We start from the raw sequence: 19,695 nt of genomic DNA on the forward strand, positions 1-19,695 counted from the left end.
TCGAAAGAAAAAGGCAAGTGACCAAATTTGAGGTGCCAAAAAAAACTCCAAGAAAAGAAAGTTGATTGCTCATAGAGGATGGCATGCGGGTCCCAATTAGCAGCAGCGGTGTCAACGTTTCCAAGGCGGCAAGGGATCAAAAGAAAAAGGAAGTAGCCAGAAATCAGGGGGTCAAAAAAATCCAAGAATAGAAAGAATTTTGGTTCATAGAGGATGACATGCGGGACCCATGATCCTGCATCGTAAACGGCTCGATCGGAGAGCGTTGAACGAGATGGCGCGATCGAGAAAAAAAACAATGCCAGAGAGGCTGCCATCTAGGCCCTACATCCCTCGGCGGTGCGGATTTGCGTTGACTCAGCCGGCGAACCCGAGAATTCGAGATGCACCACGTCCCGGGCCACCATACGCAATGTTTTGGCCGGTTTCGTCGGGCTAGGTGGCCTCAAAAACGAGAAAAAAACGTTTTCACATGCACAACGGACAGACCCAAAATCGTCGGCCATGGTACACCAGCAACCACGGCGCGACTTCAACTTCGTCGGCCATGGCAACTTTTCTTGTAGTGCTTGGGCGTTGATTTCGTCCAATTCCGAGAATATTTCCTTACTAGGATTTCTGAAACCAAAAACAGCAGAAAACAACAACTGGCTCTTCGGCATCTCGTTAATAGGTTAGTGCCGGAAAATGCATAAATATGACATAAAGTATGTATAAAACATGTGAGTATCATCAATAAAGTAGCATGGAACATAAGAAATTATAGATACGTTTGAGACGTATCAGTCTCTTAGGCTATATTTCACAGAATACTTATTCACTGAGTTATGATTTGAGTTGGATGTCTCTATGAAATTGTGGTGTGTTAGTACTTCCAATGAATGCTCACAGTGACAGCGTGGGGTGTTTATTAGTACTTGGGAATACATCTTTAAGGTTTGCCTACATGATGAATTAGAGTTCGTTATCTTGCCAGAGAGAAATTCGGAATAGCATAGTGAAGTGCTTATTTATATTCAATTATGATTGCAATGTTGAGAGTGTCCACTAGTGAAAGTATGATCCCTAGGCCTTGTTTCTAAGCATTGAAACACCGTTTTCAACAAGTCCTGTTACATGTTTGCTTGCTGCCATCTTTATTTCAGACTGCTATTACCACTCATATTCATCCATATTGCTTGTATTTCACTATCTCTTCGCCGAACTAGTGCACCTATACATCTGACAAGTGTATTAGGTGTGTTGGGGACACAAGAAACTTCTTGTATCGTGATTGCAGGGTTGCTTGAGAGTGATATCTTTGACCTCTTCCTCCCTTAGTTCGATAAACCTTGGGTGATTCACTTAAGGGAAACTTGCTGCTGTTCTACAAACCTCTGCTCTTGGAGGCCCAACACTGTCGATAGGAATAGAAGTGTGCGTAGACATCACCCGTCAAAGGGGATCCTGACGTCGGCTCTGGCGGAGGCAACACGACGCACTGGTAAATGAGGACTTCGTCGAAGTCCCTGTCCACATCCACGCATGTTCTTGTCCTTCTGCCCCAGCTGGCACAGGTCCTGGTAAGCATCAATATGGACCTATCACGAGAAGTTGTGGCCAAACATATATGTTGGGCCGAAGGCCGAGTCGTCACGGTCCTCCTTAGAGAGGTCGTTGCGGGGTAGGAGAGGATGAGGACCTCCAAAAGCCGGCAGGTGGGGATCACTAGGACATCGGACATGGCATGCCAAGCAGCCGTGGCATCTACGCTGGTATGGGAAGCCACGTTGTTGCCGCAGCCGCGTGGGGAAGTGGTAGCACCTCCCTTGGTAACCCTTGACCCGCTGAGTTTCCATAGGCGTGTGGCAAGCTTTTTAAATTGTCTGCCTATTCCTAGACGGTCGCAAGAGGTTTTCCACGACGCGACACGCCAATTCACGCGGTCCGCGGATAGTGATGGCGTTTGTAGTCACGTGCACGCCACCGCTAGGTATCTAACGGTAGCATGACGCAAACCTCAACACCACAATTAATATATGGTCGGGTACACATGTGGGGCCCACTTAACAGTGGTGTTGGTTTTACGTTCGCCGCCACTAGCGGTCCCTTAGTGGCGGTGTTCCGGTTTCTGCCATGCTACCCGCAGTAACAATGGTGTGGTAATAAGATGGCGCGCCACCAACGGAGTAGTACCCTATAGGAATATCTCTACTTCTGTCAATGTTTGTGACCACCATTTGTCTTAAAATAGACCCCACATGTCAAATTTTCTTACTCCCTTCCGTCATGTAGATACATCTATATTAGCATCAAGTAATATGGATTGGAGGGAGTATTATTTTATACAACCACTTATGTGCACTGGGATTCCCGTCTCTTCCGAATTTCTTCACGAAAATCCCCAAACCTGATCTTGATTTTCCTAGCGTCACCATTCCAACCTCCACTACGGACCCTTTGGATCCTTCACAAAAGATCACTTTAAGGCCGTTGGGATGCGATCAAATCAAGTTGTAGCCGTTGGAGTGCATGTTTGGAGCAAGTGAGAAATGGCCCTCCTAGCGAATGCACCATTGATGATTATGTGGGTACATTTTGTATCTCAAAATGTTTGAATTACTTGTATATATCAGATTGTTTGAATTAATTGCTCACCAATGCATTGTTTTCTATGTACGATAAAATTGCAAATGGAAAGATACAAGGACATGGCGGCTTCCAAGAAGAAGCCATTTGTGCGACGACATTGTTGGAGCTTGCTTGAGCATAGTGAAAAGTGGAATTTTAGTGATAATGAAGCTCCACCAAAAAAGGAGCTTTCACCCAAATGGATGATGACGAGAGTGACAATGAGGGCGGAAAAAACAAGGGCAAGCCCGATGTCCGGAGCAAGGTGAAGGACAAGGAGAGAAAGCGCAAGCTTGAGGGAGAAGTTGATGATACGGTGAAACCAAATGAAACTTGGATGAAGGGGGCAACAAAAACAAAGATGCTCATTGCTTACAAGAAGCTCGAAGAACAAAAAGCAAGATGACAAGAACTCCGATAAGATGAGGCCCACTAGAAGACCTTTGAGGAGAGAAGGGTTCTTGCTGAGAGAAGAAGGCCATGAAGGAGCTCATGGCAGAGGAGATTGTTGTGAATTGGCAACTAGTATTCATAGGGGGCCAAAGGCCAGTACACTGCAACCTGCTTCTTGGTCTTCCAAGCAATGAGAGAACCACCAAGAAAGATATAGTAGGCAGAAAGAGACTTGTGATCCGATGGATCACTAGCCCAGGTAGCATCTGAGTAAGTCTGGAGCTGTAAGGAGCTGGAGCGAGGAAAGAAAAGACGACGGGAGATAGTGCCACGAAGATAGCGGAGCACACGAAGGAGATGACTATAGTGGACACTAGTGGGAGCAGACACGAACTGACTCAGAATTTGGACCGGGTAGGAGATGTCAGGACGGGTGACAGCGAGGTAGACAAGGCTCCCAACCAAGTGACGATAGCGAGTCGGATCCGGAAGAGGATCACCATCAGTGGCACGAAGATGAACATTGAGCTCCATAGGAGTCTCGACAATGCGCTCATCACCAAGGGCAGCACGAGTGAGAAGGTCCTGAATATACTTCTCCTGAGAGATATAGAAGCCATCGAAGGTAGAAGAAATCTCAATCCCAAGAAAGTAGCGAAGAGGACCAAGATCAGTCATGAGAAACTGATCACGAAGACGAGCCTTGACAAAGGCAATGTACTCAGGGTTGTCACATGTGATGATCTTGTCATCGACATAAAGAAGAAGGAGAGTCCGACCACGAGAAGATGTGTGGACAAAGAGCGCAGGGTCATGTGCGCTGGGTACGAAACCAGCAGAGGTCACCACAGATGTGAAACGCTGAAACCAGGCGCGAGGGGCTTGCTTAAGCCCATAGAGAGAGCACCGGAGACGATAGACCATGGCGTCGGGAATAGAGTACCTAGGAGGTGGCTGCATGTATACCTCCTCACGCAACTCACCGTTAAGAAAAGCATTGTGCACATCAAGCTAAGAGACGTACCAGTGACGAACATAAGCAACGACAATAAGAGTACGAACATTGGTCATGTGAGCCACTAGAGCAAAGGTCTCGTCGTAGTCACGGCCATGCTCCTGCTGAAACCCGCGAGCCACAAGACGAGCCTTGTAGCGCTCAAGAGAACCATCGGAGCGAGTCTTGATCTTGTAGACCCACTTGCAGGTGATGGGATGAACAGAGGGAGGAGGAGTGACAACATCCCATGTGCCAGTACGCTCGAGAGCAGCAATCTCCTTAGCCATCGCTAGCTGCCATTCGGGATGAGAAGCAACATCCCGATAAGAGGTCGGCTCAAGGACAACAGAGAGGCCGTAGTGAGTGGGAGAATAGCGATCAGGAGGAGGACGAGGACGAGCACGAAGATGATGAGGCGGCTCAGAAGGAGAGGGCATCACACCAGAGGTGGAGGGCATGTCAGGAGGAGCATCATCATCCTCACGTGGACGACGGGAGTAGTGAAAAGGGTAGTGAGGAACCACCGTAGGCGAGGAAGGTGACATGGGAGAGGAAGGTGTGGAGGGTGGGGAAGGTGGTGATGGAGGAGATGGGGGTCTGGTGGGTGAAGAAGGAGTAGAAGGTGGTGAGAGACTCGGCGGAGCAGGGACCTGAGCCACAGGAGGAGGTGAGTCAGGGAACATGAGAAAAGAGATATTATCCACTGAGAAGGAAGATGAGGAGGGACGCAGGTAGAAGGGACGGGACTCATCAAAAGTGACATCCCGACATATGTGCATCCAACGACCAATAGGATCTCAACACTTATATCCCTTGTGCTCTGGACTGTAGCCAAGAAAGACACACTCAACAGATTGAGAAGTCAGTTTGGTGCGTTCGCATGGAGCACGAAGAACATAGAAAACACAACCAAAAAGACGAAGGGTCGAATAATCAGGAGCGTGACCAGTAAGACGCTCAAGAGGAATACCACCATGCAGGGCCGTGGAGGGCTGAAGGTTGATGATATAGGTGGAAATGGACACAGCCTCAACCCAGAAGTGAGGAGGAAGAGAGGCGGCGATCATAATCGCACGAGCCGTCTCAAGCAGGTGGCGATGCTTGCGCTCAGCCACGCTATTTTGGGCATGGGCACTAGGGCAGGAGAATTGGGCAAGAGTGCCCTGCTCAACAAGAAAACCACGCAACAGCTGGGAGATATACTCGCCAGTGGAGTCAGCCCGAAACACACGAATAGGCGTGGAAAACTGAGTATGGACCATGGCAGCAAAACGCTTATATATCGAGAGAACCTCGCTGCGAGAAGTCATGAAGTAGATCCAAGTGTGGCGAGAAAAGTCATCGATGCAGATAACATAGTAGCATTAGCCCCCCTTGGAAGCAAAGGGAGCCGAACCCCATACATCAGAATGAACCAAATCAAAAGGACGCTGAGATACCTACCCACTGGTAGGATAAGGTAACTCATTCTGTTTACCAAGCCTACAACCCTGACAACCCTGAAGCGAGACATCTCCTGAGACATGCCCTAGAAGACCTCAACGAAGTAAAGACGACAAGAGAGAACCACAAAGATGACAAAGACGATGATGCTACTGCTGAAAGGAGGCGTTATTGTAAGCAGCAAGCACGCGTGGTGCAGTCGGTGAAGTGGTGGAAGAAGGAACATGAAGCCAGTCAAGCTCCCAAAGTCCCTGGGAGTCACGGCACCGAGGGCCAGCCCCAACCAGTGCCCGAGTGTGAGTGTCCTGAATAGAACAAGAATCAACATCAAGAATGACCCGACAACCAAAATCAGTGAGTTGAGCAGCGGAAAACAAGTTCATGGTAAGACGGGGAACATGAGAAATATCAGGAACGGAAAGGGAGGGAGTAGAAAGAGTGCCACGACTAGCAACAGGAAGAGAAGTATCATCGGCTATAAGAACACGGATAGGGAGAGGAAGAGGTCGAAGAGAAGAAAGGGAGGAAGAATCATGAGACATGTGAAAAGAAGCTCCAGAATCCAGAACCCACGAGGATGTACCTAACTGTGTAGAGGAACCAACCATAGAGGCAGCAGTATCCGTCGAAGCAGATCCAGAGGAGGCAAGTAGACGCTGAAGCCTCGCTATATCCTGCTCAGTGAAGCCGGTGGTGACGGGCGCTGAAGGTGGAGCACGAGGAGGCACACCCGCTGCTTCTGATAGCAGTCAGACTCAAGGTGACCAGACCTCCATCAGTAAGTGTAGAACCGAGGAGGACGAGGGTGACCCCACCGCGAGAAGGGCAAGCTCCTCCAAGAGTAGGAGGCGCTGGTGTGGGTAGAAGTGGCGGTGCAGGTGCAGTAGGAACTCGAGCAGCAAGAACAGACGGTGTCCCAAGTAGACCAGCACCACGCAGACAAGTCTCCTCATCATGGAGCTCAGTTAACACCTCTGAGATAGGAACACGGCCCCGAGCAAACAACTTTGCACGACGGGGCTCAAACTCTGGACGAAGTCTAGACAGGAACTCATGGATCCTCTGAAAATCCATATTTGAACGTACTGTCCGGCAACACTGGCAAGTACCACAGACAACACTGTGAAGGGAGTCAAGCTAGCGCCAGATCGCCGCACTCTGGGTGTAGAACTCATCAACAGTAGAGTCACGTTGTTGAAGATCATGCTCCTGACGCAACACAGATAAATAGAGTGAATCTCCAGAAGGCTGATAGCGCTGACGAAGGTGAGACCACATCTCGGCGATAGTAGCAAGGCCCATAAACTCAGAAGAAAATTGTGGCTGAACACTCTGAGAAAGAACAGCAGCAGCCCTAGCATCCTCATCACACCACTGAGTAAAAGCAGCCAGATCATCATGATATGAACCAAGAGCCTCTGAATAAGCAAGTACCTACTGCCCATATGCCTCATCAGTAGCAGCCTCGGCAGACTTGGATGCATCTTGAGTAGCCTGGGTAGCATCTTCAGCAAGCTTCTGTGATACAAGCGGCGGGGTAGGAGGCACGGGAGCAATGGGGCGCGACGGATAGAGGACCTCGCCGATAAGAACGCCCCAAAGTCGAAGACCCCGCATATAAATGCGCATAAAGGCAACAAACTCTCCATAGTTGGTACCACCAAAAATCACCGGGCACCGAGAAATGCTAACATAGCATGCAGAGGAGGATGCCATACTGAAACTACTTTTTTTATTGCTATTGACCAGATCTGGTCAACTCTTTACAGGAAAAGAGATTAGGCTGAATCAACCGAGCGGAGGAAAGATCAACTAGCTTGCCCGCTCAAGCAGCAAGGAGAGAGCCTCAATCCAGTGAGCAGCCACGAGCCTCAAGCACTGTCAGACATGGCTGTTCTCCAGTAGCATCTAACGGCTGGCAATGCCTGTGAAGGATCCGACGGCTTCAGTCACTCCAGACTTAGTTTCAGGATTAGCCATGTTTTGAACCAATTATCTGTAATAAACTTAACAGCATGGTCCTACTCCTCAGTATAAAGGGGTAGGAGCGGGAGGTTGGGAGGCACGCTATGCAAAACCCTAAATTTATCTCCTTGTTTTGTTTATCTTTCCTTGTATATGGGCACGAGTCCCTCTCCTACCTTCTCTCTCGATGTCGGCGGCCATCGAGCCCTGACAAGGTGGTATCAGAGCACCGGTCCTCTGGCCACGGCGACACCCACCCTCCCTCCCACGTTCCCCGCACCGGCGGCGCATCTTTCCCCTCCCTCCCACCCACAGAACACCACCACCGATGTCTGACCGTACCAGATCCAGGGCCTCGACGCGGTCCCGGAACTCATCTCGTGGCCAGAGTCAAGATGGTGTACCAGTCATCGGCTCGGGATCGACAACCGACGCCGAACTGGCGGCGCTGCGCGCGCAACAAAGAGCGGAGCGTGATGCCCGCTCCGTCGGACGACGCCTGCGCAACTACCATACGGAGTCGTCAGCCGCCATCAGCATGCTCACAAGCCAGATGGAGAACATGGCGGGCATGATGGCGAGGATGCAGACCAGCATCGATAGGCTTGCGCCCTCGGAAGGTACGATCAACACGGATACTGGCCAAAACCGTGACTTGGTAACCCCTCCCCCTTGCTCAAGCGCGCCGCTTTCACCCATCGCTGAGGTCCCGACACCACAAGCCACACCTGCTGCACAAAATCCTCCTCCTTTTCCCCCAAACTTGGGCCGCTTAACACCAGCACAGCTACCTGTGCCACCACGCACCGAAGCTGTTCGACATAAGTCTGTGTCCGAATCCAATGCGCAGACGACAGAGGTGCTGGCCGCGCAGACAACGTTTGTGCAGCGCACAAATCCTTCCACCCAGCCACAGTACTACCAACCACCAAACTCATCAGCAAGCACTTCCCACACACAGACACCTCCCCAAAACCCCTCTACCACCCAGACTCAGCACATCACCCATGATCCCCCATACCCACAGCCTACACACCACTACCACCCTCCACACAACCACCAGATCACATCCTACACCACACACCATCCACAATTCAATAACCAGCACCACCACACACCACCAACGCAGCCAAATACACAAAACCATTTCCCCACGCCACCCACTTCTGCACTGCCACACACTTACTCACATCACCACAACACTGAGATACAATTGCGCACACCTCACGTGGAGATACCAACATTCCATGGAGAATCACCTAGAGCTTGGCTGCTTGAGTGTGAGGACATTTTTGACTTGGTGGATATCCCAGCAGAAAGCAGAGTTAAATGGGCACTTGCCCATATCAGGGGACAGGCAAAAACTTGGATCAGTAGTTCTGGCGTGAATTTGCAGTCTATCAGCTGGCAGGAACTGAGTCAGGTATTGATCGATCGATTTCCTGACAATGTCGCCAATGATCCAATGGACCAGCTGCAATTACTCAAGCAAACCAGTACTGTAAATGCATATATTGACCAATATGAAATCTGGATGACTCAAATGAAGCGAGAAAGAAGCTATCTTCCCCAAGACTTCTTTCTAGACAGATTTGTCAGTGGATTAAAAGACAGTATCAAACATCTGGTTCAATGCCAAAAACCAGAATCTCTGCTAAAAGCTTATTGGTATGCTCACAAGTATGAACAAGCTTACTTGGTAAATGTGAAGAAAGCAGTTCCTGTAGTCCCTGCTGCGCGTAGTTGACGTATGTCTTTCTGTTCAACACGCGACCGTTGGGAACCCCAAGAGGAAGGTGTGATGCGTACAGCAGTAAGTTTCCCTCAGTAAGAAACCAAGGTTTATCGAACCAGTAGGAGCCAAGAAGCACGTTGAAGGTTGATGGCGGCGGAGTGTAGTGCGGCGCAACACCAAGGATTCCGGCGCCAACGTGGAACCTGCACAACACAACCAAATTACTTTGCCCCAACATGACAGTGAGGTTGTCAATCTCACCGGCTTGCTGTAACAAAGGATTAGATGTATAGTGTGGATGATGATTGTTTGCAGAAAACAGTGGAACGAGTATTGCAGTAGATTGTATTCGATGTAAAAGAATGGACCGGGGTCCACAGTTCACTAGTGGTGTCTCTCCCATAAGATAAATAGCATGTTGGGTGAACAAATTACAGTTAGGCAATTGACAAATAAAGAGGGCATGACCATGCACATACATGTTATGATGAGTAGTGTGAGATTTAATTGGGCATTATGACAAAGTACATAGACCGCTATCCAGCATGCATCTATGCCTAAAAAGTCCACCTTCAGGTTATCATCCGAACCCCCTCCAGTATTAAGTTTCAAACAACAGACAATTGCATTAATTATGGTGCGTAATGTAATCAACAAATACATCCTTAGACATAGCATTGATGTTTTATCCCTAGTGGCAACAGCACATCCACAACCTTAAAATTTTCTGTCACTGTCCCAGATTTAATGGAGGCATGAACCCACTATCGAGCATAAATACTCCCTCTTGGAGTTACAAGTAAAAACTTGGCCAGAGCCTCTACTAATAACGGAGAGCATGCAAGATCATAAACAACACATAGATGATAGATTGATAATCAACATAACATAGCATTCACTATTCATCGGATCCCAACAAACGCAAGATGTAGCATTACAAATAGATGATCTTGATCATGTTAGGAAGCTCACAAGATCTAACAATGATAGCACAATTAGGAGAAGACGACCATCTAGCTACTGCTATGGACCCATAGTCCAGGGGTGAACTACTCACACATCACTCCGGAGGCGACCATGGCGGTGAAGAGTCCTCCGAGAGATGATTCCCCTCTCCGGCAGGGTGCCGGAGGCGATCTCCTGAATCCCCCGAGATGGGATTGGCGGCGGCGGCATCTCTGGAAGGTTTTCCGTATCGTGGCTCTCGGTACTGGAACTATTATCGACGAAGGCTTCTTATAGGCGAAGAGGTAGGTTTAGGGGCGACGCGAGGGGCCCACACGCTAGGCCGGCGCGGCCAGGGCCTGGGCTGCGCCACCCTATTGTGGTGTCGCCTCGTCGCCCCACTTCGTTTCCTCTCCGGACTTCTGGAAGCTTCGTGGAAAAATAAGATCCTGGGCGTTGATTTCGTCCAATTCCGAGAATATTTCCTTACTAGGATTTCTGAAACCAAAAACAGCAGAAAACAGCAACTGGCTCTTCGGCATCTCGTTAATAGGTTAGTGCCGGAAAATGCATAAATATGACATAAAGTATGTATAAAACATGTGTGTATCATCATTAAACAAGCATGGAACATAAAAAATTATCGATACGTTGGAGACGTATCAGCATCCCCAAGCTTAGTTCCTACTCGTCCCGAGTAGGTAAACGATAACAAAGATAATTTCTGAAGTGACATGCCATCATAATCTTGATCATACTATTGTAAGCACATGTAATGAATGCAGCGATTCGAAGCAATGGTAAAATAATGAGTAAACAATTGAATCATATAGCAAAGACTTTTCATGAATAGTACTTTCAAGACAAGCATCAATAAGTCTTGCATAAGAGTTAACTCATAAAGCAATAAATTCATAGTAAAGGCATTGAAGCAACACAAAGGAAGATTAAGTTTCAGCGGTTGCTTTCAACTTGTAACATGTATATCTCATGGATATTGTCAACATAAAGTAATATAATAAGTGCAATATGCAAGTATGTGGGAATCAATGAACAGTTCACACAAGTGTTTGCTTCTTGAGATGGAGAGAAATAGGTGAACTGACTCAACATAAAAGTAGAAGAATGGCCCTTCGCAGAGGGAAGCATTGATTGCTATGTTTGTGCTAGAGCTTTGATTTTGAAAACAAGAAACAATTTTGTCAACGGTAGTAATAAAGCATATGCATTATGTAAATTATATCCTACAAGTTGCAAGCCTCATGCATAGATTACCAATAGTGCCCGCACCTTGTCCTAATTAGCTCGGATTACCTGGATTATCATCGCAATACATATGTTTTAACCAAGTGTCGCAAAGGGGTACCTCTATGCCGCCTGTACAAAGGTCTAAGGAGAAAGCTCGCATTGGATTTCTCGCTTTTGATTATTCTCAACATAGACATCCATACCGGGACAACATAGACAACAGATAATGGACTCCTCTTTAATGCATAAGCATTCAACAACAAATAATATTCTCATAAGAGATTGAGGATAGTTGTCCAAAACTGAAACTTCCACCATGGATCATGGCTTTAGTTAGTGGCCCAATGCTCTTCTCTAACAATATGCATACTGATGACCCACAAGTATAGGGGATCGCAGCAGTCTTCGCGGGTAGTATAACCCAATTTATTGATTCGACACAAGGGGAGGTAAAGAATACTTATAAGCCTTAACAACTGAGTTGTCAATTCAGCTGCACCTGGAAAAGCACTAGTAACAGGGGTGATGTGAAAGTAGCGGTAATATGAGAGCAATAGTAATAGTAACACAGCGGCAGTAACAGTAACGCGGGAGCAATGGCACCAGAAAATAGTTGATACTACTTTCGATGACATATAGAACAAGTGTATAATGATGAAAGATGGACCGGGGTTCCCAGTGATCTACACTAGTGGTAACTCTCCAATAACAAGTAACAAGTGTTGGGTGAACAAATTACAGTTGGGCAATTGACAGGATTGATAAAGCATTAAGATAGAACATCAATTCATTAATCATGTAGGCATGTTTTCCATATATAGTCGTACGTGCTCGCAATGAGAAACTTGCACAACATCTTTTGTCCTACCAGCCGGTGGCAGCCGGGCCTCAAGGGAATCTACTGGATATTAAGGTACTCCTTTTAATAGAGCACCGGAGCAAAGCATTAACACTCCGTGAAAACATGTGTCCCTCACATCACCGCCATCCCCTCCGGTTGTCCCGATTCTTGTCACTTCGGGGCCTTTGGTTCCGGACATTGACATGTGCATACAACTTGTAGATACAATCTAAGCAATAAGTATAGAGCTTAAATCTAAGATCATGCCACTCGGGCCCTAGTGACAAGCATTAAGCATAACAAGATTGCAGCAACAATAACTTCACAAACTTTATAGATAGACTAATCATAATGTATCATCCATCGGATCCCAACAAACACAACACCGATTACATCAGATGGATCTCAATCATGTAAGGCAGCTCATGAGATCATTGTATTGAAGTACATGGAGGAGAGAATACCGACTAGCTACTGCTAGAACCCGTAGTCCATGGGGGAACTACTCACGGAGCATGATGGAGGCGGTGGCGTCGATGGAGATGGCTTCCGGGGGCACTTCCCCGTCCCGGCAGGGTGCCGGAACAGAGACTTCTGTCCCCCGAATTGGAGTTTCGCGATGGCGGCGGCGCCCCTGGAGTCTTTCTGGAGTTTCGTCAATTGGTATTGCGTTTTTAGGTCGAAAGGGCTTATATAGGCGAAGAGGCGGCGCAGGAGGGCGCCTGGGGCCTCCTCCCCATAGGCCGGCGCGGCCAGGGTGGAGCCCGCGCGGCCCTGGCATCTGGTGGCCCCCTGGCCCGCCTCCGACTCTCCTTCGGTGTTCTGGAGCCTCCCGGGAAAAATAAGATCTTTGGCGTTGATTTCGTCCAATTCCGAGAATATTGCCCGAACAGCCTTTCTGGAACCAAAAACAGCAGAAAACAGGAACTGGCACTGTGGCATCTTGTTAATAGGTTAGTTCCGGAAAACGCATGAAATCATCATAAAGTGCAAGCAAAACATGTAAGTATTGTCATAAAACAAGCATGGAACATCAGAAATTATGGATACGTTGGAGACGTATCAGCATCCCCAAGCTTAGTTCCTACTCGTCCTCGAGTAGGTAAACGATTAAAAGAATAATTTCTGTAGTGACATGCTACTTACATAACCTTGATCATACTATTACAAAGCATATGAAATGAATGAAGTGACTCAAGGCAATAATCTATAGTTGCTAACAAATAGATAACACATAGCAAAACTTTTCATGAAGAGTACTTTCAAGACAAGCATCAAAAGTCTTGCACAAGAGTTAACTCATAAAGCAATAAATTCAAAGTAAAGACATCAAAGCAACACAAAGGAAGATATAAGTTTCAGCGGTTGCTTTCAACTTTCAACATGCATATCTCATGGATAATTGTCAACATAAAGTAATATGATGAATGCAAATAAGCAAGTATGTAAGAATCAATGCACAGTTGACACAAGTGTTTGCTTCTAAGATGGAAGGAAGTAGGTAAACTGACTCAACATAAAGTAAAAGAATGGCCCTTCGCAGAGGGAAGCATTGATTGCTATATTTGTGCTAGAGCTTTGGTTTTGAAAACATATAGAGAGCATAAAAGTAAAGTTTTGAGAGGTGTTTGTTGTTGTCAACGAATGGTAGTGGGCACTCTAACCCCCTTGCCAGACAAACCTTCAAAGAGCGGCTCCCATTTTATTTTATTTTTGGGTGGCACTCCTTCCAAACTATCTTTCACAAACCATGGCTAACCGAATCCTTCGGGTGCCTGCCAACAATCTCATACCATGAAGGAGTGCCTTTTTATTTTAGTTTTATTATGATGACACTCCTTCCCACCTTTGCTTTCTCAAGCCATGGCTAACCGAATCCTTCGGGTGCCGTCCAACAATCACATACCATGGAGGAGTGTCTATTTTTATTAATTAATTTGGGACTGGGAATCCCATTGCCAGCTCTTTTTGCAAAATTATTGGATAAGCGGATGAAGCCACTAGTCCATTGGTGAAAGTTGCCCAACAAGAATGAAAGATAAACACCACATACTTCCTCATGAGCTATAAAACATTGACACAAATCAGAGGTAATAAATTTTGAATTGTTTAAAGGTAGCACTCAAGCAATTTACTTTGGAATGGCGGAGAAATACCATGTAGTAGGTAGGTATGGTGGACACAAATGGCATAGTGGTTGGCTCAAGGATTTTGGATGCACGAGATGTATTCCCTCTCAGTACAAGGCTTAGGCTAGCAAGGTTGTTTGAAGCAAACACAAGTATGAACCGGTACAGCAAGACTCACATAAGAACATATTGCAAGCATTATAATACTCTACATTGTCTTCCTTGTTGCTCAAACACTTTTACCAGAAAATATCTAGACCTTAAGAGAGACCAATCATGCAAACCAATTTTAACAAGCTCTACAGTAGTTCTCCACTAATAGGTTTAAACTACATGAAAAAAAAACTTAATCATGATCTACTTGAGAGCTCAAAACAATTGCCAAGTGTCAAATTATCCAAAACAGTATGAGGCATTTTCTGTTTCCAAACAAATAACAATAAGTATTGTAGCTTCCAACTTTTATCATTGAACATTAAAAGTAAAACGAAGAACAAGTGTTCATATGAAAAAGCGGAGCGTGTCTCTCTCCCACACAAGGATTGCTAGGATCCGATCTTATTCAAACAAAAACAAAAATAAAAGCACACAGACGCTCCAAGTAAAGCACATAAGATGTGACCGAATAAAAATATAGTTTCAATAGAAGAAACCTGATAAGTTGATGAAGAAGGGGGTGCCTTGGGCATCCCCAAGCTTAGACGCTTGAGTCTTCTTGAAGTATGCAGGGATGAACCACGGGGGCATCCCCAAGCTTAGACTTTTCACTCTTCTTGATCATATATCATCCTCCTCTCTTGACCCTTGAAAACTTCCTTCACACCAAACTTCTCATAAACTTCATTAGAGGGGTTAGTACTCAAAAAACTTGAATCCACCTTGGTCCTGTAGTGACACATTGCAAGAACTCAATAAAACATTAGCTACAGCTCTCCACGTCTAGAAAGCCTTGCTTAAAGTCCACAAGAGACAATGCAAAAAAACAGAGACAGAATCTGCCAAAACAGAACAGCCAGTAAATACGAATTTTAAAGAGGTACTTCCGTTGCTCAAATCAGAAAACTCAAAACTAATGAAAGTTGCGTATATATCTGAGGAACACGCACATAAATTGGCATATTTTTCTGAGTTACCTACAGAGAAAACTGCCCAGATTCGTGACAGATAGAAATCTGTTTCTGCGCAGAAATCCAAATCTAGTATCAACCTTCAATTAGAGGCTTCACTTGGCACAACATTGCAATAAAATAAAGATAAGGAGAGGTTGCTACAGTAGTAACAACTTCCAAAACACAACAAAACAGTAGCAAAATAAACACATGGATTATCTCCCAAGAAGTTCTTTCTTTATAGCCATTAATATGGGCTCAGCAGTTTTAATGATGCACTCGCAAGAAATAAGAGTTGAAGCAAAAGAGAGCATCAAAAAGCAAATTCAAAACACATTTAAGTCTAACCCACTTCCTATGCATAGGAATATTGTACACAAATAAATTCATGAAGAACAAAGTGGCAAGCATAAGAAGATAAAACAAGAGTAACTTCAACAATTTCAGCATATAGAGAGGTGTTTTAGTACCATGCAAATTTCCACAACCATATTTTCCTCTCTCATAATAATTTTCAGTAGCTTCATGAACAAACTCAACAATATAACTATCACATGCAGCACGTTTTTCATGATCCATAAACTCATAATTTTTATCAAGTTCAAGAATAGTGGGATTAAAACTTTCAAACACACTTTTATCAATAATATAACAAGATGATTGATCAATCTCAAGAGATATGGGACTCATAGATAAAGTGAAGACTTCTCCAATCTCATTTTCATTAGTAGTACAATTAATAGTATCAAGTAACATAGGACCATCATCAAGAGCTTTATCATAAACATTTGCTACGCAAAATTCTTTAGTACCATGCATTTCGACATCAGGCACAAACAAAGCATTATCATAAGATTTATCAAAGTAGCATGGATTATCATAGATAACAGTAGCATAATTATTCTCACAAGTATTACTCATAGATACTATTTCAAGAGAATCCACAGGAACATAACATTCAACCTCTTTCGGTAAGCATGGAGGACAATCAAATAGTGTAAGAGATAAAGAGTTACTCTCATTAGAAGGTTGGCATGGGTAGCTAATCCATTCTTCCTCCTTTTGTTCATCACTCTCATCTTCTTTTTCATCCAATGAGCTTTCAGGTTCATCAATTTTCTCCTCTTTTTCATCCAATGAGCTTTCAGGTTCATCAATTTCTTCTTCCACGGGTTCCTGCAAATTGTGAGTGCATTCTTGTGCATTAATGAGTCTCTCTTTATAATCAATGATATAAGGATTATCAGTGTAACTTTCATTGCAAAAATTAAGGATAGAAGAGACATAATCTTTAAGGTCCTTACAAACAACACAAGTTTCATAATTTTTAGCCATGAAGGATTCTATCTCAGAGGCTCCCATAAATATGACAAATTGTTCTACCTCTTCAAACCCAAAATGAATATAGCTATTCCGATTATAGTTCTTAATTAAAAATTCCTCACTAAAGCCACATTGAAATTTAAGATGTTTAGTGTCCTGTTGAGAGCAACAGTTTATATCATGGCGTTTAAGCAAGATTTTAGCAATTGCGTTCAATTTTTCTATCACAGCACTCATAACTTTACCAGTTCTTGATTCTCTATAATTATTATAATATTCTATAAGCTCCAAGTAGGTTATTGGTTCTCCCATAACAGCAGTTTTTAATTTTTAGGTTTTTTCAAATTTTTATGGATTTTTGGGTATATGAGAAAAATAAAACAAGACAAGAAGAAACTAAAGAAAAGTAAACTAAACAAAGTAATACTAGGCAGAAATAAACTAAGCACAAATAAAGTAGACAAAAGTAAACTAAGGAAAACAAAACAAAATAAAATAAAAATAGAGAGAGAGGTAGAGTGTACTCCCCAGGTGAACTTATGAGTAGAGCTATGCCTCCCCGGCAACGGCGCCAGAAAACAGTCTTGATGACCCACAAGTATAGGGGGTCGCAGCAGTCTTCGCGGGTAGTATAACCCAATTTATTGATTCGACACAAGGGGAGGTAAAGAATACTTATAAGCCTTAACAACTGAGTTGTCAATTCAGCTGCACCTGGAAAAGCACTAGTAACAGGGGTGATGTGAAAGTAGCAGTAATATGAGAGCAATAGTAATAGTAACACAGCGATATGATGGCAGGAGCAATGGCACCAGAAAATAGTTGATACTACTTCCGATGACATATAGAACAAGTGTATAATGATGAAAGATGGACCGGGGTTCCCAGCGATCTACACTAGTGGTAACTCTCCAATAACAAGTAACAAGTGTTGGGTGAACAAATTACAGTTGGGCAATTGACAGGATTGATAAAGCATTAAGATAGAACATCAATTCATTAATCATGTAGGCATGTTTTCCATATATAGTCGTATGTGCTCGCAATGAGAAACTTGCACAACATCTTTTGTCCTACCAGCCGGTGGCAGCCGGGCCTCAAGGGAATCTACTGGATATTAAGGTACTCCTTTTAATAGAGCACCGGAGCAAAGCATTAACACTCCGTGAAAACATGTGTCCCTCACATCACCGCCATCCCCTCCGGTTGTCCCGATTCTTGTCACTTCGGGGCCTTTGGTTCCGGACATTGACATGTGCATACAACTTGTAGATACAATCTAAGCAATAAGTATAGAGCTTAAATCTAAGATCATGCCACTCGGGCCCTAGTGACAAGCATTAAGCATAACAAGATTGCAGCAACAATAACTTCACAAACTTTATAGATAGACTAATCATAATGTATCATCCATCGGATCCCAACAAACACAACACCGATTACATCAGATGGATCTCAATCATGTAAGGCAGCTCATGAGATCATTGTATTGAAGTACATGGAGGAGAGAATACCGACTAGCTACTGCTAGAACCCGTAGTCCATGGGGGAACTACTCACGGAGCATGATGGAGGCGGTGGCGTCGATGGAGATGGCTTCCGGAGGCACTTCCCCGTCCCGGCAGGGTGCCGGAACAGAGACTTCTGTCCCCCGAATTGGAGTTTCGCGATGGCGGCGGCGCCTCTGGAGTCTTTCTGGAGTTTCGTCAATTGGTATTGCGTTTTTAGGTCGAAAGGGCTTATATAGGCGAAGAGGCGGCGCAGGAGGGTGCCTGGGGCCTCCTCCCCATAGGCCGGCGCGGCCAGGGTGGAGCCCGCGCGGCCCTGGCGTCTGGTGGCCCCCTGGCCCACCTCCGACTCTCCTTCGGTGTTCTGGAGCCTCCCGGGAAAAATAAGATCTTTGGCGTTGATTTCGTCCAATTCCGAGAATATTGCCCGAACAGCCTTTCTGGAACCAAAAACAGCAGAAAACAGGAACTGGCACTGTGGCATCTTGTTAATAGGTTAGTTCCGGAAAACGCATGAAATCATCATAAAGTGCAAGCAAAACATGTAAGTATTGTCATAAAACAAGCATGGAACATCAGAAATTATGGATATGTTGGAGACGTATCACATACTCAAACCATTCAACTCATGGTAAATCGCCCTTACTTCAGACAAGACGAACATGCATAGCAACTCACATGATATTCAACAAAGGGTAGTTGATGGCGTCCCCAGGAACATGGTTATCGCTCAACAAGCAACTTATAAGAGATAAGATGCATAAGTACATATTCAATACCACAATAGTTTTTAGGCTATTTGTCCCATGAGCTATATATTGCAAAGGCGAAGAATGGAAATTTTAAAGGTAGCACTCAAGCAATTTACTTTGGAATGGCGGAGAAATACCATGTAGTAGGTAGATATGGTGGACACAAGTGGCATAGTGTTTGGCTCAAGGATTTTGGATGCATGAGAAGTATTCCCTCTCAATACAAGGCTTAGGCTAGCAAGGTTATTTGAAACAAACACAAGTATGAACCGGTACAGCAAAACTCACATAAAAGACATATTGTAAGCATTATAAGACTCTACACCGTCTTCCTTGTTGTTCGACCCTTACTAGAAAATATCTAGACCTTAGAGAGACCAATCATGCAAACCAAATTTTAGCAAGCTCTATGTATTTATTCACTAATAGGTGAAATGTATATGAAGCAAGAGCTTAAACATGAGCACAACAATTACCAAGTATCACATTATTCAAGATATTATACCAATTACCACATATAGCATTTCCCGTTTCCAACCATATAACAATTTAACGAAGCAGTTTCAACCTTCGCCATGAACATTATGAGTAAAACCTAAGGACATATTTGTCCATATGCAACAGCGGAGCGTGTCTCTCTCCCACACAATGAATGCTAGGATCCAACTTTATTCAAACAAAACAAAAATAAAAACAT

The sequence above is a fragment of the Lolium perenne genome, chromosome 3 (assembly GCF_019359855.2).
Source record: "Lolium perenne isolate Kyuss_39 chromosome 3, Kyuss_2.0, whole genome shotgun sequence".
NCBI classification, from domain to species: Eukaryota; Viridiplantae; Streptophyta; class Magnoliopsida; order Poales; family Poaceae; genus Lolium; species Lolium perenne.